At 46.4% G+C, this 23,864-nt stretch overlaps 1 protein-coding gene and 1 non-coding gene across 2 annotated transcripts in view; one reads left to right on the forward strand and one right to left on the reverse strand.

Annotated features, from left to right (window-relative positions):
• The window catches only part of LOC126109491 (protogenin A-like), a 288,364-nt gene that overhangs the window by 68,337 nt on the left and 196,163 nt on the right, over window positions 1–23,864 (forward strand). The window lies entirely within an intron of this gene.
• On the reverse strand, window positions 12,574–12,647 carry Trnat-ugu (transfer RNA threonine (anticodon UGU)). The gene has a single exon. It is a non-coding gene; the product is annotated as a tRNA-Thr (tRNA).

Genomic DNA, 23,864 nt, shown 5'->3' on the forward strand with positions numbered 1-23,864 from the left:
GGCTGAGCCCCTTTGTGGCGATTGTGGACGTCCTCTTCGTGAGGAACATACATGCACCCCACCGCCTCGGTGCAGTAACTGTCCTGGCGTCCACTCGCCTAGATCCTCAGACTGCCCTGCATATCAGAAGGAGAAGAAGATACAAGAAATCAAAACTTTGGATCGGCTCTCTTATTCTGAGGCCAGGAAGAAGTATAACCGCCTCCATCCCGTGCCATTGACCACTTCGTTTGCCTCAGTTGTGTCCACTCCTTCCGCGGTATCCTCACCCCTATCCCGTTCCCCCTCTGCCTCCTCTGCCCATCAGGGGGCTCTGCCTCCGCCTCCCAAATCCCTCCCTTCCAAATCCTCCTCCCCCGTGGCCCCCACCCCCTCTGCCCCAGGGGCCACCCTTCCTCCTCCTCCTCCCCCCACGCCACCTGAGGAGCGATCCTCTTCTCAGGCGTCCATCGGGGAAACGTCCCAGACCCCAGCTTCCGAGGTCCGGCGTTCCAAAACGGACCCCGTGCGTGAGGACCTTCTTCGGGTCCAGCCCACCATCCCTGTGCCTCCTCGGCCTTCCAAGAAGGCCTCCAAGAAGAAGTCTCTATCCCCCTCTCCACCCCGGCGCGTTTCGTCTGACGCTCCATCCGTGAGTCGCTGCTCCCGGCCGTCCTCAGTTTCGCCGGGACGCTCTGCTGCCAGGCGCTCAGCTGGCCTTTCGTCGGCAACTGATGCAGCCCCTCCTACACAACCAGGGACAGCGGCCGCAGCTGGCAACGAGTCGATGGAACCGGATCCGCCTCCCGTCGGTTGTAGCGTTGTTCCCTCGCAACCTGGCCCTTCGCGGCCGTCGAGGTGACCAGTTCTTCCCCCGTCTCGTTCCCCCAACTTTTTGACTAGTGATGGCGTTGTTTCATTGGAACATAAGAGGTATTCGATCTAATCGGGAGGAATTACAACTGCTCCTCCGCCTGCACTGTCCGCTCGTCCTTGCTCTCCAGGAAACCAAGTTGCGCCCAACTGACCTTATTGCCTTTACCCACTATACCTCGGCGCGGTATGACCTCACCCCTGTGGACGGTATCCCAGCTCATGGTGGAGTCATGTTGCTCGTTCGGGACGATGTCTATTACCATCCCATCCCATTGACCACCCCACTCCAAGCAATAGCTGTCCGCATTACTCTTTCTGCTTTTACTTTTTCAGTTTGTACCATCTACACTCTACCGTCATCTGCTGTTAGTCGGGCTGACATGATGCACCTGATCGTTCAGCTTCCCCCGCCGTTTTTATTGTTTGGCGACTTCAATGCCCATCATCCCCTTTGGGGCTCTCCTGCATCCTGTCAAAGAGGCTCACTCTTGGCAGATGTCTTCAACCATCTCAATCTTGTCTGCCTCAATACCGGCGCCCCGACTTTCCTCTCGGACTCTACTCATACCTACTCCCACTTGGACCTCTCGATCTGTTCTACCACTCTTGCCCGTCGGCTCGAGTGGTATGTCCTTTCTGACACCTATTCGAGCGACCACTTCCCCTGTGTCGTTCGTCTCCTGCACCACACCTCATCCCCACGTCCTTCGAGCTGGAACATACTGAAAGCTGACTGGGGACTTTACTCCTTCCTGGCGACCTTTCCGGACCACGATTTTCCCAGTTGTGACAGTCAGGTCGAATACCTCACGGCTGTTATCATCAATGCTGCCGAACGTTCCATTCCTCGTACTACTTCTTCTTCACGTCGTGTTTCCGTCCCCTGGTGGAACGCGGCTTGTAGGGACGCTATCCGTGCTCGACGACGTGCTTTACGCACCTTTCGCCGCCATCCTACGTTGGCGAATTGTATTGAATACAAACGACTCCGAGCGCAATGCCGTAGAGTCATCAAAGACAGCAAAAAAGCTTGTTGGGCCTCTTTACTCCCTCTTCCGTCGTTTGGGGTAGCCTGCGCCGGCTGTCGGGCATTAAGGCCCACTCCTCGGTTCCTGGCCTGACCTCAGGTAATGAGGTCCTTGTTGATCCTGTGGCTGTCTCCAACGCCTTTGGCCGCTTTTTCGCGGAGGTTTCAAGCTCCGCCCATTACCATCCTGCCTTCCTTCCCAGGAAAGAGGCAGAAGAGGCTCGGCGACCTTCCTTCCACTCGCTGAATCTGGAAACTTATAATGCCCCCTTTACTATGCGGGAACTCGAACGTGCGCTTGCACTGTCCCGGTCCTCTGCTCCGGGGCCAGATGCCATTCACGTTCAGATGCTGGTACATCTTTCTCCGGCGGGCAAAAGCTTCCTTCTTCGTACCTACAATCGCGTCTGGACCGAAGGTCAAGTCCCCATGCGTTGGCGTGATGCCGTTGTTGTTCCTATACCCAAACCCGGGAAGGATAGACACCTTCCTTCTAGTTACCGCCCCATTTCTCTTACAAGCTGTGTCTGTAAGGTGATGGAGCACATGGTTAATGCTCGGCTAGTATGGATTCTTGAATCTCGACGGCTACTTACTAATGTCCAATGCGGCTTTCGTCGCCGCCGCTCCGCTGTTGACCACCTTGTGACCTTGTCGACATTCATCATGAACAACTTTTTGCGAAGGCGCCCAACGGTAGCCGTGTTCTTCGACTTGGAGAAGGCTTATGATACCTGTTGGAGAGGAGGTATCCTCCGCACTATGCACAGGTGGGGCCTACGCGGTCGCCTGCCCCTTTTTATTGATTCCTTTTTAACGGATCGAAAGTTTAGGGTACGTGCGGGTTCCGTATTGTCCGACGTCTTCCTCCAGGAGAACGGAGTGCCTCAGGGCTCCGTCTTGAGCGTAGCCCTTTTTGCCATCGCGATCAATCCAATTATGGATTGCATTCCACCTAATGTCTCAGGCTCTCTCTTTGTCGATGACTTCGCGATCTACTGCAGTGCCCAGCGAACATGCCTCCTGGAGCGCTGCCTTCAGCGTTGTCTCGACAGCCTCTACTCATGGAGCGTGGCAAATGGCTTCCGGTTCTCTGAAGAGAAGACGGTTTGTATCAACTTTTGGCGATATAAAACGTTCCTTCCGCCATCCTTACATCTCGGTCCCGTTGTTCTCCCATTCGTGGACACAACTAAGTTTCTAGGGCTCACGTTGGACAGGAAACTGTGTTGGTCTCCCCATGTCTCTTATTTGGCGGCCCGTTGTACACGTTCCCTTAATGTCCTCCGAGTTCTTAGTGGTTCATCTTGGGGAGCGGATCGCACTGTCCTGCTTCGCTTGTATCGGTCCATAGTCCGATCGAAGCTGGATTATGGGAGCCTCGTCTACTCGTCCGCTCGGCCATCCCTCTTACGCCGGCTCAACTCCATCCACCATCTGGGGATACGTCTTGCGACCGGAGCCTTCTACACTAGTCCTGTCGAGAGTCTTTATGCTGAAGCTACCGAGTTACCTTTGCCCTACCGGCGCGATGTACTGCTGTGTCGGTATGCCTGCCGGCTGTTGTCTATGCCCGACCACCCCTCTTACAAGTCCTTCTTCGCCGATTCTCTCGACCGTCAGTACGGGTTGTATGTGTCTGCCCTGCTGCCCCCCGGAGTCCGCTTCCGTCGCCTGCTTCGACAATTGGATTTTGCCCTCCCTACCACCTTCAGAGAAGGTGAGAGCCCAACACCACCTTGGCTCCAGGCTCCGGTTCATATTTATCTCGACCTCAGCTCCCTCCCGAAGGAGGGTACTCCGGCTGCAGTGTATTGCTCACGGTTTGTCGAACTTCGTGCTCGACTTGCCGGTCACACATTTATTTACACCGATGGCTCCAAAACTGACGATGGTGTCGGCTGTGCCTTTGTCGTCGGGGCCGCCACCTTTAAATACCGGCTCCTCGACCAATGTTCCAACTTTACGGCCGAGCTTTTTGCTCTCGATCAGGCCATTCAGTATGCCTGCCGCCACCACCATTCATCATATGTACTCTGCTCTGACTCACTCAGTGCTCTTCAGAGCCTTGGAGCTCCCTATCCGGTCCATCCCTTGATTCAACGGATACAGCAGTCCCTCCATTCTTTCGCTGATAATGGTGGTTCTGTCAGCTTTCTGTGGGTTCCCGGACATGTAGGAGTGCCTGGGAATGAGGCTGCAGATGCTGCAGCCAAGGCTGCAGTCCTCCTGCCTCGGCCAGCCTCCCATTGTGTCCCGGCATCTGACGTTCGTGGGGATGTGTGTAAGAGGCTTGTGTCGTTGTGGTGGGATGCTTGGTCATCCCTCCAAGGAAACAAGCTCCGGGCAGTAAAACCGCTCCCAACTGCTTGGACAACATCCTCCCGACCATCTCGGCGCGAGGAGGTCCTTCTGACCAGTTTGCGGATTGGGCATTGCCGGTTTAGCCACCGCTACCTGCTCTCCGGTGACCCAGCCCCGCAGTGCCCTTGTGGTCAGGCATTAACAGTGCGCCATGTTTTATTGTCGTGTCCCCGTTTTCGTCAATTTTGTGTTGTCCTGTCCCTGCCATCTACTTTACCGGATGTTTTAGCTGATGACGCTCGAGCAGCTGCTCGTATTCTGCGTTTTATAACTTTAACTGGCTTGTCCAAAGACATTTAACCTTTTTACTTATTTTATCTGCATCTTTGTCAGGTCCTTCTGGTGTCCCCCCCCCCCCCCCCCCCATCCCCTTGAGTTTTACCAGATTCCATGTGCTCTAACAACAGTGACTGGGCGCTAATGACCTCAGCAGTTGAGCGCCCTTAAACCCAACAAAAAAAAAAAAAATAGAAATCTACTCTGTAGGAATCGGCAGCATGGGTTTCGAAACAGACGATCGTGTGAAACCCAGCTCGCGATATTCGTCCACGACACTCAGAGGGCCATAGACACGGGTTCCTAGGTAGATGCTGTGTTCCTTGACTTCCGCAAGACGTTTGATACAGTTCTCCACAGTCGTTTAATGAAGAAAGTAAGAGCATATGGGCTATCAGACCAATTGTGTGATTGTACTGAAGAGTTCCTAGATAACAGAACGCAGCATGTCATTCTCAATGGAGAGAAGTCTTCCGAAGTAAGAGTGATTTCAGGTGTGCCGCAGGGGGGTGTCGTAGAACCGTTGCTATTCACAATATATATATATATATATATATAAATGATCTTGTGGATAACATAGGAAGTTCACTGAGGCTTTTTGCGGATGATGATGTAGTATATCGAGAGGTTGTAACAATGGAAAATTGTACTGCAGGGGGATCTGCAACGAATTGACGCATGGTGCAGGGAATAGCAATTGAATCTCAATGTAGACAAGTGTAAAGTGCTGCGAATACATAGAAAGAAACCTCCTTTATCATTTAGCTACAATATAGCAGGTCAGCAACTGGAAGCAGTTAATTCCATAAATTAATCAGAGTAGGTATTAGGAGTGATTTAAAATGGAATGACCATATAAAATTAATCGTCGCTAAAGCATATGCCAGACTGAGATTCATTGGAAGAATCCTGAGGAAATGCAATCCGAAAACAAAGAAAGAAGGTTACAGTACACTTGTTCCCCCACTGCTTGACCACTGCCCACCGGTGTGGGATCCGTACCAGATAGGGTTGATAGAAGAGATAGAGAAGATCCAACGGAGAGCAGCGCGCTTCGATACATACCTTCACCGAGGAGTCAAGCAGTATATTGCTCCCTCCTACGTATATCTCGCGAAGAGACCATGAGGATAAAATCAGAGAGATTAGAGCCCACACAGAGACATAGCGACAATCTTTCTTTTCACGAACAATACGAGACTGGAATAGAAGGGAGAACCGATAGAGGTATTCAAGGTACCCTCCGCCACAAACCGTCAGGTGGCTTGCGGAGTATGGGGGTAGATGTAGAAGGAAGGGTAAGCCTGGATGTCGTGTGGAGCTGTATCTGTCCGACAAAAAGGCTGTCCGCAACCACCGGTCACGAGGCAACTGAACTGAAGACTTACGTAATGAGACCATTCCCAGTGTCAAAACTCGGGACCAGAGCAAACTAATTTCAACATGCGTCTTTATAAGGCTCGAGAAGTGATAGAATGTACGTTCGCAGTAATGACTAGTAAGTGCACATTGCTGCATATAAGTACTGAAATTGATAGGCGTGATAATGTTGACATTATACTGAAATGTGTATCGTGGTTACATAAGGCGGCGAAAGACCAGCAGGTGCATTCACGTGCCAGCTAGCACAATCGACAAAAAGATACGCTTTTGTAGGTGAGAACCGCTGTGTCACTGCAGCGTATTCCATAAGAGATTAAGTTATGACGTTCTTTTGTTCAGGGGAAGTGCACGAATGAAAACGATTTGAATGGAAAACATTCTCAGTTTTGATTTCAAATATACTTTCTACAGGCTGTTTGGAAATTCACGTTACAAACTTCCAGAGCTTGTAGACAAGAACGAGTAGATAATAGTTTCAAGTGGAACCCTTGTCCGGAAACGTACCGTCTCCGTGCTACAACCATTTGAAATCGAGTTGGTAACTTGACCTGTTTTTACAAATACGAGGGGTGCCCAGAAAATAATGCACCGCATTTTTTTCTTCAGCAGTTCTCGAACATAATGAATCACCGTGAAAAAAATGACTTATTGAAACATAACCAACACGGATTCAGAAAATATCGTTCTTGTGCAACACAGCTAGCTCTTTATTCCTATGAAGTAATGAGTGCTGTCGACAAGGGATCTCATATAGTTTCCATACTCCTAAATTACCAGAATGCTTTTGATACCGTTCCTCACAAGCGACTATTAAATTGTTTGGATATGGAGTATCGTCTTAGTTGTGTGACTGGATTCGTGGTGTCCTCTCGGAGAGGTTGAAAACTTCCCTTAGAAAAATGTATGAATGATTGTGCTGATAAACCCCTTACGTTATTTGATTTTCAAACAGCTGAGCAAAACTGAACGTTTCTCTCATTACTTATTCAGATTATCAATAAACTGACACACAATATTTTTTAGCGCAACGCAATCTGACTTTCAATAATCCGTACAAGAGAATGGCTCTGAGTAACATTAACCTATACCTTTCACAAATGAGAAAAGTGTCATCCAGGTGGGTGCCACGAATGCTGACGGACGACCACACGGCTGCCCGTGTGGCATGTTGCCAAGCAATGTTGACGCGCAACGACAGCATGAATGGGACTTTCTTTTCGTCGTTTGTGACAATGGATGAGACGTGGATGCCATTTTTCAATCCAGAAACAAAGCGCCAGTCAGCTCAATGGAAGCACACAGATTCACCGTCACCAAAAAAATTTCGGGTAACCGCCAGTGCCGAAAAAGATGATGGTGTCCATGTTCTGGGACAGCGAGGGCGTAATCCTTACCCATTGCGTTCCAAAGGGCACTACGGTAACAGGTGCATCCTACGAAAATGTTTTGAAGAACAAATTCCTTCCTGCACTGCAACAAAAACGTCCGAGAAGGGCTGCGTGTGTGCTGTTTCACCAAGACAACGCACCCGCACATCGAGCTAACGTTACGCAACAGTTTCTTCGTGATAACAACTCTGAAGTGATTCCTCATGCTCCCTACTCACCTGACCTGGCTCCTAGTGACTTTTGGCTTTTTCCAACAATGAAGGACACTCTCCGTGGCCGCACATTCACCAGCCGTGCTGCTATTGCCTCAGCGATTTTCCAGTGGTCAAAACAGACTCATAAAGAAGCCTTCGCCGCTGCCATGGAATCATGGCGTCAGCGTTGTGAAAACTGTGTACGTCTGCAAGGCGATTACGTCGAGAAGTAACGCCAGTTTCATCGATTCCGGGTGAGTAGTTAATTAGATAAAAAATCGGAGGCCTTAGAACTTGAATGCACCTCGTACAACCTGTACGTAATTGTACAATCGAATTGGCGTGCGAAGCGTTGAAGAGAACCAATGGTGCAGAATCACACACAATATTTATTTATACTCGTACCAAGGCAGTGTCAGTTTGGTAAAAACATGGCGTCCTCTGCTCTTAGCCAGTCAGCGACGCTATCACCATTGGCCACTCTCCCCCTTTATATAGGCTCTTTGGCGCGCTCACCCAGCAGACTTTAAATCATACATGCGTAATGTTTTTCTTTCGTGGCATTGTTTTCGGCTGAGAAAAAAAAAGTGCTGTGCAACACTCGTAATTCAATAGAAGTGACCCACTACATCACTTGTTCAACAGTTCAGCTCATTAACAGCCAAAGAAGTTGCTCGTGTACTCGTTAGCGGGTTTTCTTCCACGTGGTTCTCTTCCAATTCGGGTGTGCGGCGTCTCCTCCGAGCACCCCAGTACCGCCTTGATGCCGTCTCCGAACTGTGGCAAAAGGGTGTGGGATGGAGTCGGACGTTGAGGGGAACGATCTTGATAAAGGCGATGAGCGGCTCATCCTTCACCTTGAGCCTCACTATTTAGGAGGATCATGTCGGTATATTCTCCAAACGTGTACTCAACCATTTTCCTCTAACACTTATGATAGATAGCGATCACAGGCCCGACAGACCACGCGCCGCTTCCACAAACTGCTTCCATTCCCTCCTGTTTTGTGCTCGGTTCCTCCGGGTGTCTTCAATCCCCAGGGCTGCTAGGTCCTTCGCCAGGTCGTCCATCCAGCTCTGCCTTGGTCGTCCAGTGGGGCGTTTGGTGTTTGGTTTCCCCGCTAGTGCCATCTTCGCCTGCCTTCCATCTGGCATACGGGCTACATGGCCCACTCATTGTATTCTTTTGTTTATCTTCTGTAGGATAGTTGGTTGTCGCATCAGAAGGTAGATTTCCTCGTTTTTTTCTCCTCCTCCATCCTCCGTTATCTAAAACTGGTCTCCATATCTTCCTCATTACTCTTCATTCAAATATTAGTAATTTCCAAGAATGATTGCCTATCGAAGTCACTGCGTCCAAACGATATATATCGAACGTGCGATCGTAAATCGATCATGCGACTCTGGTGGCGGAAGTTATGAGTATGTTTACGGTTATCGCTACAGCAACGACAAAACAAGAGAATTACAGAATTACTTGTATTTGCAAAGGAGACGACTTACCTTACTCGTCGTCGGTGTTGTCACCATGTGAAAGTCCATTATGGTGGTCTGGATGGATAATTTGGAAGAGTCGAACCATGTATTCTTCCTGATACTCGTTCTTTTTCCGCACTGTCCGCAATGAAATTGTAACGGTATTTCAGCATCGAAACTGTTCTTACGAAGTTTTACACACTTCGCACCACCACAGTCTACACAGTCCCTTCTTTCCGCGTTCAGTAGTACTCCATACTTGCGACAAAAAGTCGAACAATTTTCTACGCTGCACAACATGGAATTAGATTTTTCAATGTGAGAGAATCCACTGAAGAAACGTCAAGAACACCAGACATCCCACTTACTAACGACATAATTGTCAGGGATTCCGTAGCAACGCAAATAATTCGCGGAGGTATGTAATTTACAGCAACTAAGGGAACGACGGAAAACATAAAAATGACAATCACAAATAATTCATCACAACGCCCGCCACAAGACTCGCATGATCGATTTACGATCGCACGTTCAATATCTATCGTTTGGACCCCGTGAATTCGATAGGCAATCATTCTTGGAAATTACCAATTAATAGTTTTTCCCTTTCTCGCTTAGTGATGCCCCATGTTTCTGAACTGTACATTACTGCTGGGCATATCACTGTGCTGTAGATTTTCAACTTAGTGTTCACTGAGATCGATTTAGAACCAAGCGTCTCTCTGAGGAAATGCCTGCATTTCGTTCCCACTGCTATTCTTTCCTTGATGTCCATTTTTATGTTGTTGTCCGTGGTAAACCAAGATCCCAAGTATTTGAACTGGTCTACTTTCTTGAACCTCTTGCCATCTGTCTCAAGAAATTCTACCTGCTCTTGTCTTCTTCCTAATTGCATGAACTCTGTTTTGTCTCGATTCACTTTGAGCCACACCTTCTGTGCATAATTGTCCATTTTCTGGTACATTTCTTTCTTTCAACTCGCGCTTTGATTCACTTAATAGTACTATGTCATCTGCATATGCGAGACAACTGAAGTTACCATCAATCTCTACTCCTGCCCCCTCCTGTTGGCTACACTCTTTTATTAATTTCTCTAAGATGACATTGAACAGAACACATGAGAAAGCATCCCCTTGTCTGAGGCCTATCTCGAATGTTTCTGATGTGGCTCCTCGGAAACGTACTGCTGCCTTTGCCCGTTCCATACAAGCTTGCACCATTCTCACTAGCTTCTCGGGGATTCTGAAGTCCCGAATTGCATTGTATAGACAATTCCTGTGGATGCTGTCATATGTGCGTTCAAAATCGACGAACAGGCTGTAGATATCTTTATCGTATGTTTTTCAAACAATTGTCTTAGTGTGAAAATGTTATCTATTGTCGATCGGATTGGTCCGAAAGGCAGCTTGGTACTCCTGTATGTTGTTCTCTATGTATGGTTGTAATTTTGTGAGTATAATGATGGACAGCACCTTATACGTTACATTCAACAAGCTGATTGCTCTGTAGTTACCGCATTCCATTTTGCTTCCCTTCTTGTATATTGGGCATATTATAGCCAATTTCCATTCTTTTGGCAGTGTCTCCTTCTCCCAGTTTATATATCTCTAAGTGTAAGCTCTCATCTCCCTCCTTGATTAATTCGGATGTTATTGCGTCCTCCCCTGGGGCTTTGTTCTTTCTGAGTCCTTTGATTTCGGTTTTCACCTCTTCTTCACTCACTTCCCATTCTTCTTTATCCTTCCTTTCCTCCGTAGTGTTTGCAGGTAATACCCCATCTTGGTCTGGGAGATTCTACAGTTCTGAGAATTATTCTTTCCATATTTCTACATTTCTTTCCTTGTCATTTATCGGATTGCCGTTCGTATCCCTAATGAAAAAAGTTGGGCTCTGAAATCCACGTCTCTGATTTTTTATGTATTGGAAGAATTGCCTTGAGTTCTTGTTTTGGCTCTCTGCCTCAAATTGTTCTAGCAAACTGGTTAGATATATTCTCTTCTCTGCTCTTAGGATTAGCTTTGTCACCCTTCTGATGTTGATAAAATGTTCCCTTTTCTGCTCATTCTCCTGTGAGCTAGCCACTTTTCTCATCATCTCCCTTCTCTTTTCTGTAGCCTTCTGGCATGTCTTGTTGAACCATTTCCGCTTCTTCGTTATTTTCTTTCTTCCCAATATATCCTCCGCTACACTTAGTACCGTGGACTTTGTTTCTTTCCACGTTTCCTCCCCGTTCTCTCTTGGTTCTAGGATCTCTTTTGTTCTTTAATGGCACTTTCTCGTAGTTTCTCAACATTCAAAGCAGGTTCTAGTGTCCCGTTATAGACACGTAAATGAGGCTCCAACGAGGTCAGAGATAGGATAGGGGTAGGATAGACGTCAAATGATATAAGTCGATCCGACGTAATCAATCCCCACCATGACTAACAAACATGTTGCACACCTTCCTAGCAAACATATTTTCAAACTGCTGTAGCACAGAAACGGCACGTTTCCGGACATGGGTTCCTATTCAAAGTATTGTGTACTCACACACCGCTACAAGACCTAGAAGATTATATCGGGAATTTCTGAACACCCAACAGAAATTTTTATAGTCTTACTGAACAGACTGCTTGCAGTAGGACTTTGATGTACAATAACAGAGGAATAAAAATAAAAAAAGCATCGTAATACATGCGATTTCCAAGATCTGTACTTTTTCAATCACCAGGCCGCGCTAAGATCATCCGACAGACGTACGCAAGACGGAATTTTGGAGCGTCTTCAGCTTCTACTCAGTGTTGTTTTTGAATACTATTTGTAGAATTTTTAAAGTCTTCTGGAAAGCACACTGTACGTCACCTATACATATTCAGTAAATCTGATCACACGGTATTTTTTTATCTACGTAGTGATTAGCGTTTGCACTTAATTTCCACATTGATGTCCTCTGCGGCTTTCAGTCGTAGTTCCCTTCAAGTCACGGGGTCATACTGCACAGTGCCCAGTTCTCATTGAGAAGGCTTACAAGCTTCTCTAGGTCCATAGTTGATAATTAACTGCGAAACACACAGACACACAAGAAACAATAATAGGAGCTTGCCTGCACCTGCAACGTCTGACCAATCCCATTTCACAGGGATCCGCCCGTTAGCCGGCTGTGTACGACATGGGACTGTTGACTGTTGACAAATCGAGAGTACGATCTATCGGTATTTTTGTATCACTAACAGCTCTAGATGTATCGGAAAGAAATATCGATATATCGTTGGAGATTGATATTGAAGTACCTGCGTATAAAAATATCTTATGGACATTGTAAATATACTGCCGGGTTTAGAACTATATTTAGGTATTGATTTATTATTAGATATTTTGTACATTAACAAGCTAGCAGCCAGCCTGTCCTCCTTAGAGCAGGAATTGAAAGGAAAATGATGCACATTCAAACTTGGCAATAACCACTTTAATAACAATGGTATGTGCATGTAGTGGCACAATAAAATTATATATATATATATATGTATATATATATATACTAAGCAGCTCGTTAGAATGAAATTACAATGAAATGAATACCCTTAGCTGCTTACAGGCGTTGACATACGTCAACGGGGTCAGATGAAAATGTGTGCCCCGACCGGGACTCGAACCCGGGATCTCCTGCTTACATGGCAGACGCTCTATCCATCTGAGCCACCGAGGACACACAGCGACTGCAGGGATTTATCTCTGGCACGCCTCGCGCGAAACCCACATTCTCAACGTATTGTCCCGCACTACATTCGTAGTGCCCCCACCCATTGTACTCATTACTCGCGGCGCGTTGCCGATTCCCGTATGAGTTCGGGCACTTTTTGTGCATTCGCACAGAAGAAGAAGATGGTCAAGTGGCCGGTGAGCCTTAACAATAAGCCGGCCGAAGTGGCCGTGCGGTTACAGGCGCTGCAGTCTGGAACCGCCAGACCGCTCCGGTCGCAGGTTCGAATCTTGCCTCGGGCATGGATGTTTGTGAAGTCCTTAGGTTAGTTAGGTTTAACTAGTTCTAAGTTCTAGGGGACTAATGACCTCAGCAGTTGAGTCCCATAGTACTCAGAGCCATTTGAACCATTTGAACCTTAACTATATATATACACTAAGATGGTATCTGTTCTTTCGGGCATGCCGCGAGTAATGAGTACAATGGGCGGGGGCACTACGAATGTAGTGCGGGACAATACGTCGAGAATGTGGGTTTCGCGGGAGGCGTGCCAGAGATAAATCCCTGCAGTTGCGTTATCCTCTCTGTCCTCGGTGGCTCAGATGGATAGAGCGTCTGCCATGTAAGCAGGAGATCCCGGGTTCGAGATCCCGGTCGGGGCACACATGTTCATCTGTCCCCGTTGACTTGTGTCAACACATGTAAGCAGCTAAGGGTGTTCATTTCATTGTAATTGCACAATAAAAGGTGTCCGATGGGTTTGTCGTACGGTTTCGCCACATATCGGATTTTTCCGGAACACTTCGGTTTCGATTTCTGCCAATGCCAGCAACCTAGCAGCTGTAGTGTCAAAATTGCGTTGTGAAGCTAACCGTCGCAGTTTCTGTTGGTAGCGCCCAGCGCCGATTACGTCAGCATTTCCCCCTCACACGGCTCCGCCCACCGCAATGACCATTCTTCTCATTTAGATTTTTGTTCATCAGTTTCAGCAACTATTTTTGAAGGATGCCGTTGTGAAGAAATAGCACACTAGTTGCGTTAAAAATTGTTTTTTAACGTAGTTGGTGTGCTGTTTCTTGACATCGGAAATCTTGTTAGTCCATGGACTTCTTTTGTTTCATATAGTCAAAAGAAAGATTGAACGTGATCAGACCTCAAAAAGTAGTAAGGCTCCTTCGCACAATTCTATAATTTCAAAAGCACAATTTCAAATATTTACTGAATATTGTGAAACAAATGTATTATAAAAAGCCCGCATCTCGTGGTCGTGCGGTAGCGTTCTCGCTTCCCACGCCCGGGTTCCCGGGTTCGATTCCCGGCGGGGTCAGGGATTTTCTCTGCCTCGTGATGGCTGGGTGTTGTGTGCTGTCCTTAGGTTAGTTAGGTCCCATAGTGCTCAGAGCCATTTTTTTTTTGTATTATAAAATAAAGGTATCGGTACTCGATATTGCCATTTTGATATCGACAAATCGTCTGGAAAGATATCGCCAATATATATACATCCATCAAAAAAAGTTTTGCATCACCTCGGTTCCGAGAGTCCCGGAACCTGTACAGAAAATTGGAGTAGAGATCAACGTAAACATAATTTCTGCCCTTTTTATTGCCCATGAAAACCACACATTGCATGTTGTACCACTATACAGCGAGACCTTCATATTCCTGTACACACTGGTACCTCTAGTATCCAGTAGCACGTCCTCTTGCATAAATGCATGCCTGTATTCGTCGTGACATATCATCTCGAAGTTCATCAAGTTGGTCCAGATTGTCCCACTCCTCAACGGCGATTCGGCGTAGATCCCTCAGAATGGTTGGTGGGTCACGTCGTCAATAAACAGCGCTTTTCAGTGTATCCCAGGCATTTTCGTTAGGGTTCATGTCTGGAGAACATGCTGGCCACTCCAGTCGAGCGATGTCGTTATCCTGAAGGAAGTCAGTCACAAGATGTGCACGATGGGGGGTTGAATTGTCGTCCATGAAGACGAATGCCTCGCCAATATGCTGCCGATATCGTTGCACTATCTGTCGGAGGATGGCATCCACGTATCGTACAGCCGTTACGGCGCCTTCCATGACCACCAGCGGCGTATGCCGGCCCTGCATAATGCCATCCAAAACATCAGGGGACCTCCACCTTGCTGCACTCGCTGGACAGTGTGTCTAAGGCGTTCAGCCTGATTGGGTTGTCTCCAAACACGCCTCCGACGATTGTCTGGTTGAAGGCATATGCGACACTCATCGGTGAAGAGAACGCGATGGCAGTCCTGAGCGGTCCATTCGGCATCTTGTTGGGCCCATCTGTACCGCGCTGCATTTTGTCGTGGTTGGAAAGATGGACCTCGCCATGGACGTTGGGAGTGAAGCTGCACATCATGCAGCCTGTTGTGCACAGTTTGAGTCGTAACACAACGTCCTGTGACTGCACGAAAAGCATTATTCAACATGGTGGCGTCGCTGTCAGGGTTTCTCCGAGCCATAATCCGTAGTTAGCGGTCAACCACTGCAGTAGTAGCCCTTGGGCGGCCTGAGCGATGCATGTCATCGGCAGTTCCTGTCTCTCTCTGTATCTCCTCCATGTCCGAACAACATCGCTTTGGTTCACTCCAAGACGCCTGGACACTTACCTTATTGAGAGCCCTTCCTGGCGCTAAGTTAGAATGCGGACGCGATCAAACCGCGGTATTGACCGTCTAGGAATGGTTGAACTACAGACAACACCTCCTTCCTGGTGGAATAACTGGAACATCGGCTGTCGGACCCCATCCGTCTATTATGCGCTGCTCATGCATGGTTGTTTACATCTTTGGCCGGATTTAGTGACATGTCGGAACAATCAAAGGGACTGTGTATGTGATACAGTATCCACAGTCAACGTCTATCTTCAGGAGTTCTGGGTACTGGGGTGATGGAAAACATTTTTGATATATATTGAAAAGATATCTATAAAGCAATGTTTTATTAACTATCCTAGTACGAACATATACGTCCGAGTTTGTCGTGTGCATTTGGAACGTACCAGTGCCGCTACATGTCTTGGGATTAGGCGGCGGCGTGCGGTCGTATGCGGCCGCCCAACTAGTCGGAAGAGTACGGTTTCAGTGGAGCTCAATCTAAGAAGTCAGTTGATGCCATTTCACAAGAATACGGCGAAGGACACATTTAACTACCGCTACCAGTCACGAAGTTTGTTGACTAATCCACGAGGGTGAGTCAAATGAAAACCTTAAATATTTTTTTAAATATTATTTATTGTGCAGAAGTGGTATAAAGGTGTATCACTTTTCAACATAATCTCCCCCACGCTCAATGCAAGTCTTCCAGCGCTTACAAAGTGTATAAATTCCTTTAGAAAAAAATTCTTTTGGTAGTCCGCGCAACCACTCATGCACCGCGTGGCGTACCTCTTCATCAGAACGGAACTTCTTTCCTCCCATTGCGTCTTTGAGTGGTCCAAACATATGGAAATCACATGGGGAAAGGTCTGGTGAGTATGGTGGATGAGGAAGACACTCAAAATGCAGGTCTGTGAGTGTTGCAACTGTTGTACGGGCAGTGTGGGGCCTTGCACTGTCATGTTGCAAAAGGACACCTGCTGACAGCAATCCACCTCAGGCCGCAGATAATTTTTTAGGAAATCTGTGTGTGATGCACTGGTGACAGTGGTGCCTCTAGGCATTAATGCTCCAAAATGACGCCTTTTTCGTCCCAAAAGAGTGTCAGCATAACCTTCCCTGCTGATGGTTCAGTTCGAAACTTCTTTGGTCTTGGTGATGAGGAATGGCGCCATTCCTTGCTCGCTGTCTTCGTTTCCGGTTGGTGGAAGTGAACCCAGGTTTCGTTCCCAGTAACGATTCTTGCAAAGAAGCCATCACCTTCTCGTTGAAAGCACCGAAGTAGTTCTTCACAAGCGTCAACACGTCGTCCTCTCATTTCAGGAGTCAGCTACCGTGGCACCCATCTTAGACACTTTGTGAAACTGGAGCACATCATGCACAATGCGGTGTGCTGACCCATTACTAATCTGTAAACACGCTGCAATGTCATTCAGTGTCACTCGGCGGTTTTCCTTCACTATGGCTTCAACTGATGCAATGTTCTGTGGAGTCACAACTCGTTGTGCCTGACCTAGACGAGGAGCATCTTCCACTGAAGTCACACCATTTGTGAACTTCCTACTCCCTTCGTAAACTTGCTGCTGTGACAGACATGCATCACTGTACTGAACCTTCATTCGTCACGGAATTTCAATAGGTTTCACACCTTCACTACGCAAAAACCGAGTAACAGAACACTGTTCTTCCCTGGTGCAAGTCGCAAGTGGGGCGGCCATCTTTTACTGATACTGCGACGGTATGTGTGCATCTGCACTATGCTGCTACCTACAGGTAATTCTGCACGCTGTTTGTAGCACGCCTACCAACTTACAGGATAACGGCGCCGAATTTCGATTTGTTATTACAAATTTAAGGTTTTCATTTGACTCACCCTCGTATTATACATTGTGCGACATGCTTCGAGGGTATACCTCATCATTCCGGCTATATGGCATTACAAAAACTATACCGCAATAGGATCATGCAGATGTTAAAAAGTCTTTTCATAAATGCTGTGGTTATCCTGTTGGAGAAGAGAAAACCTATTAAGAGGCGATGTCACTTTGTAAGCTGGACTGATGTCTGCTTGAAAATGTTTTGTATCAGGTCACCCACTTTGTTCTTATGCCGTGGCAGTGTCGTTATGATGAGCTGATGTGTTTCCATTTCTGTGGCTCTTGTGGCTTTCCTGATCAACGTTCACAAAATTTCACAAACATACCAGGCACGTGGAAACACGATCGCAAAATCAAATCTGTAGTGCAGTGCACAAGATGGTGGTCAAAATACAGCTGCTTTCGATTTGACTATCGATCTACGTGGTGTGAGATGATTGCAGTGTCTTCTGCACGTCTTGTTATCGTATTACAGATGTAGGTTGCGAAATACATTGCAAATTGAGTACCTGTTACAATCCGAGGGTCATCCCAAAAGAAATGCACACTATATTTTTTAATCCATGTTTTTTTTTCACGTTTGAAAGTTTTACAGTGTGTAGATGCATCCTTTAGGAACAATAGTTTCATTTCTCCACGTAATTTCCATCCCTCTCAACTGCCGTACACCATCTTGGAACCAGCGCCAGTATACCCACACGGTAAAATTCTGGACCAACCTGTTGGATCCACTGTTTGGCAGCGTGCACAAGGGAGTCATCATCTTCAAACCTTGTTCCACGGAGAGATTCTTTCAGTTTCCCAAAGAGATGATAGTCACATGGAGCCAGGTCAGGACTGTAAGGCGGGTGTTTCAATGTTGTCCAACCGAGTTTTGTGATCGCTTCCATGGTTGTTTGACTGACATGTAGCCGTGCATTGTCGTGCAACAGCAAAACATCCTGGTTTTGCCGATGTGGTCGAACACGACTCAGTCGAGCTTGAAGTTTCTTCAGGGTCGTCACATATGCATCAGAATTTATGGTGGTTCCACTTGGCATGATGTCCACAAGCAAGAGTTCTTCAGAGTCGAAAAACACCGTAGCCATAACTTTTCCAGCAGAAGGTGTGGTTTGGAATTTCTTTTCTTGGGTGAATTTGCATGATGCCACTCCATTGATTGTCATGTTTCATCAGCTGTCACAATTCTTCCAAGAAATTCATCTCCACCATTGTCGTACCGTTCCAAAAGTTCGCTACATACCGTTTTTCTTGTTTCTTTGTGAGCCACTGGCAACATCCTGGGAACTCACCAGGCACAAACCATTTTTAACGCCAACACTTTCACTATTCTGAAAACACTTCCTTCCCCTGTCCCAGCGTAGCGTGACAATTCGTTCACTGTGATGCGTCTGTCGGCAGTCACCAATTCGTTAACTCTCTGCACATTGCCTGGGGTGTGTGCAGTACGAGGCCTGCCGCTGATAAATCCTCAGTATTGCCGTGCCCGTTTTCATCACGTAACCTGCTTGCCGACCGAATAACTATACTGCGATCGACAGCAGCATCTCCATACACCTTTTTCAACCTCATATGGATGTTTCCCACGCTCTCGTTTTCGCAGCACAGGAATTCTATGGCAGCATGTTGCTTCTGTCGAACGTCAAGTGTAGCAGCCATTTTGAAGACACTCACGGGAACAGGTTGAACTAAGTTTCAAAACAAGTGGGAAGGATGTATCTATACACTAAAACTTTCACTTATACAGAATGCAAACTGTATTTTTATAATAATAGTGTGCTTTTCTTTTGGAGTGACCCTCGTGTTATCGTACAAATGATGACATAAAAACTATTTATTTTACAAATTTCTAAGCTATTGCTGGAGCTAGAGTCAAGTGACTACTACGAGTAGCTCTGCCGGCCCGGTTGTCCGTGCGGTCTAACGCACGGCTTTCCGGGCGGGAAGGAGCGCCTGGTCCCCGGCACGAATCCGCCCGGCGGATTTGTGTCGAGGTCCGGTGAACCGGCCAGTCTGTGGATGGTTTTTAGGCGGTTTTCCATCTGCCTCGGCGAATGCGGGCTGGTTCCCCTTATTCCGCCTCCGTTACACTATGTCGGCGATTGCTGCGCAAACAAGTTCGCCACGGACGCGTACACCACCATTATTCTACCACGCAAACGTAGGGGTTACACTCGTCTCGTGTGAGACGTTCCCTGGGGGGTCCACCGGGGGCCGAACCGCACAATAACCCTGGGTTCGGTGTGGGGCGGCTGAGGAGTGAAGTGGACTGCGGTAGTCGTCGTGGGGTTGTGGACCACTGCGGCTGCGGCGGGGACGGAGCCTCTCCGTCGTTTCTAGGCCCCTGGTTAACATCCAATATAATACAATGAGTAGCTCTACATGTATCTATGAATAATATCTCGTGGAAAACATGTTAAGTAGTTCTTTGCCATATTTTCCCCCTCCCCTTTCTCTTCCCACTTTTCCTTCCACTACTCCCTCTGATATAGGCCAATTCACCTATTAATAAATTGTGGGTCATTCAGTAATGGGGAGAACATCTAAGTAGCCCAGTTGTGCTACAGGGTTTTCTGCCCACTCCTATGATGTCATTGTGGAAGTAGGGCTTCTGTCCCGAGTATAAATTTACAGGAAATACGAGATGGTGCATGATCATATTGGTTGAAGTAGGCGACGTGTGTTAAGTCTAGCACTCAAGTGCCACTTAGGGGTCCCCAAACGTTAGATACCGTTTGCCCGAAGTTAAATTCTATTGATGGCGCAGCTCTGCGATGCCAAATTCAAGATGGTGACCATTTCGTGCTAGGACAAAGGGGAAGTACCCAGTGTGAACTGAGTCTGAACTTTCCGGATCGCCTACATTCACCAACATGGAAACCACTTCATGTGTTTCCCCCCAGTTATTTCTCACTGACACTCTTCTGAGTGTAAACACTTCCGCTGGGCACCGAACTCTCCAGACATGAACATTATTGACCATATCTGGGATGCCTTGCAACGTGCTGTTCTGAAGAGATCGTCACCCCCTCGTACTCTTACGGATTTATGGACAGCGCTGCAGGATTCATGGTGTCAGTTCCCTCCAACACAACTGGAGACGATAGTCTAGTCCATGCCACGTCGTGTTGCGACACTTCTGCGTGCTCGCGGGGGCCCTACACGATATTAGGCAGGGGTACCAGTTTATTTGGCTCTTCAGTGTAGTACTTCTACACCGTTTGCATGTGCGTTCTGTAGGCCCCATATTCGAATATTGTGTTTGTTTACTTTCCCACTAAGGTGGAAAGCCACTTCATCACTTAACTCGATGCGTTGTGCGGAAGTGTGCTTATAGCCAATAGTATTCTGAAGCTCGCCAGAAAATGACACACGTTTGCCTTTTCCATCATGACGTCGAGCCTGTAACAGCTGTAACTTCTATGGTTTCATAGCCAACCGACGTTTGAAAACGCGCCAAACTGTTGTTGTAGGCAGTTGTAACACCCAACTGGTACAGAGAGTTAATTTTGTAGGACGACGTTGGAAAGCGGTTTGAATTCGTGTGACATTTCCGTCTGACACATGACAGCCAGGACATACACATCCTCTGCCTACATTATGTTGATAACACCTGCGAATGTTCCATTTTTTCGGAGGATCAGTTTCGTACCTAAGCCTGCAACGGCTTGGCATTGTACTCACTGTGGTACACAGAAATGATTTTTGCTGAGGAGTAGCCATTTTGCTACAAGTGAAGGTAACCAAGCAAACATAAGACAACCGACATCTAGTGGCAAAGAGTATAACCTAGACAATACATTCGTTCCACCAGTAACCGAGCCCTGGCGCAGATGATGCTGTTGCTGATGATGCTGTTGCTGCTGCTGCTGCTGCTGCTGATGATGATGATTGGTTTGTGGGGCGCTCAACTGTACGGTTATCAGCACCCGTACAAATACCCAACCTTTGCTCAGTCCAATCTCGCCACTGTCAGGAATGATGATGAAATGATGAGGGCAACACTCAGTCATCTCGAGGCAGGTGAAAATTCCTGACCCCGCCGGGAATTGAACCCGGGACCTCGTGCTCGGGAAGCGAGAACGCGACCGTGAGACGCAAAGCTCGATAGCTTTTGACACCATAATACTTTGTAATACGTATATTCTTTTTGAAATATCCTGTATTAACACCATCAAATGCGTAATTACGAAAACAAACAAAAAAGTTTTTGAAAGTTTATTCTGTGTTTAACAACTTCGACATAAAATTAGCGGCGGAAATATACAAACCGGAAGTGCCATTGTTTGCAAAAGAATGGCTCTGAGCACTATGCGACTTAACTTCGGAGGTCATCAGTCGCCTAGAACTTAGAACTAATTAAACCTAACTAACCTAAGGACATCACACACATCCATGCCCGAGGCAGGATTCGAGCCCGCGGCCGTAGCGGTCGCTCGGCTCCAGACTGTAGCGCCCGGAACCGCACGGCCACTACGGCCGGCCATTGTTTGCAACATGTGAAGTATCTGTCTCTTCTTGATTTTTGTGTACGTTAGAATATAAACCTACAGATATTCGTGACAAGGAAGGTTATGAGTGTTAACTGCTCCTCGCAGCAATTTAAGCTCTCCACTTACGTTTCTACCTAACATAGGGTTGCCAGACAATGGATTCCTTTTTTTTTGTACTTTAATTTCGCCCCTGTATTTATTCGTTTTTCGGAGTTACCGGTTTCTTTTTTAAGTTGTTTCAAATTTATAAATTTTCAAAGGGTGATACAAAAAGATGATAAAAATTGTTAAAAGATGCCAAATTATCCTCGAAGTGCGATTTATTGATAAAAGGGAAAAGTAAAGTGTATAAGGATTTACTCCTGTGCTAAATATCAAAATGTAACGTTTTTGTGTTTCTGGTGCATGAGATGATAGTTCAAATGTGTGTGAATTTGTAAGGGTGCAAACTGCTGAGGAACAACACACACACACACACACACACACACACACACACACACACACACACAGAGACACACACACACACACACACTATATATGCCCGAGGGAGGACTCGAACCTCCGGCGGGAGGGACCGCTCAATCCGTGACATGGCGCGGTCACTGCGCGCGGCGAGATCATAGTAATTGTGTGTGGAGTATTTATGTAAATTTTTGCATTTCATTTAATTGTTTATTGAAAAATGTATCTTGTGTTGATGCGACCCACGAAGGACAAGTATTGATGTCACCAATTTCCCTGTTTTGATTTGTGACTGGAAAGAACGGTCATTAAAAACGCCGACAGAACATTCCACTCCTCATTTTTGAAAAATCTGGCAATCCTAGCCAATCCACACAGCCGGAAATTGTTACATATTGGGAAATAAACAGAGATATTTGTGAGAAGGAAGAGTACGAATGTTACTGCTCCTCGTTTCACTCGCTGTCGCCTTAGGTTCCTGCCTAACCACACCCTAGCAAGTAGTCACGTATTCGAAAATAAACAGCCAAATATTTATTTCAGCCTTCGTTCTGTAATCAGACGGATATGTATATTACACTGAATACTGCTGAACGTACTTACATTAGTGTTACATTCAGAAGAAGTAGCATGTCGCGAAGCTCCATTCTTCGCTTCCGTAATCCACGACCGTATTCATAACGGTAAGCGTGAATAATGAATCGTGATACTTTTGTTTCGTGGGTATTGTTGTATTTCTTGAAAGCTTATATTGTAGTTTAATTAATGACTGACAGTTAATGATAGGGTAGACGTGTTTATGATAAGTTAATGATAGGGTTGACGTGTTTATGATAAATTTTCAATGCGTAATTGTCTTGAAACGGCATTTTGCAAGTTGATAAATACGCCGGGTAATGGCGACTGCCTCATCGACTCAGAGATACTACAGTACGGTGTAATTATTTGTGGTGCTAAACACAAGTGGTACAATTCTGTCGTTCACTCTTCTAACGTGGCATTTTTTTCCGAGTTAGTTTTATTCCCATCCAATCATCCAACACCATGCAGGTTTTTTTTTCAATTACTGATTTTTAATTTTCCGTAACGAACTAACATTATTGGCATATGATTAAAAATACAATTTGTAAATAACTCGTCGGATATCCTGGATTTGGTCGTAATAAGCGTGTAATTTCATATCTTTGAAAGAAAAAACGTGTCATTCTGAAAAAAAAGTAAATGACAAAAGATCATCTAGTGGTCTCACAAATACATATGAAAGAACTGCAGTTGATTCAAAGAAAATACCTTTCTTGCATGCTGCACATCGAAATTTTTATTTATGCACCCAGACGCGTTTCGCCTTTTTTACAAGGCATCTTCAGTGTGTGTCCTGAAATATTACATTATTTGTCCTTTTTACACATAGGTTATTGTTTCACGTCTAGGTTATAGATTTAAAAACAGTTCCTTAACGTTATAGATTTAAAAACAGTTCCTTAACTTTTTTTTATGAAATGGAAAGGTACTTACAGGTGACTTATAATTCACTGCATGTAAGCAAACTGCTTTTTCTCATCTGGCAACCAGGTGGACATCTTACAGTTCACTTTCAGCTCACTGTTTACATTACACATCACTGTAACTGCCATCTTTTTAATGCAGAGATTCATTTGTTTTCCTAAGTATTACCAACATTCTCAGTTTTCTGTATTCAACTGTTTTGTGGTATATGGTGCATTCAAGTTCTAAGGCCTCCGATTTTTTTTCTAATTAACTACTCACCCGAAATCG

Source organism: Schistocerca cancellata, chromosome 12, assembly GCF_023864275.1.
Source record: "Schistocerca cancellata isolate TAMUIC-IGC-003103 chromosome 12, iqSchCanc2.1, whole genome shotgun sequence".
Taxonomy (NCBI): Eukaryota; Metazoa; Arthropoda; class Insecta; order Orthoptera; family Acrididae; genus Schistocerca; species Schistocerca cancellata.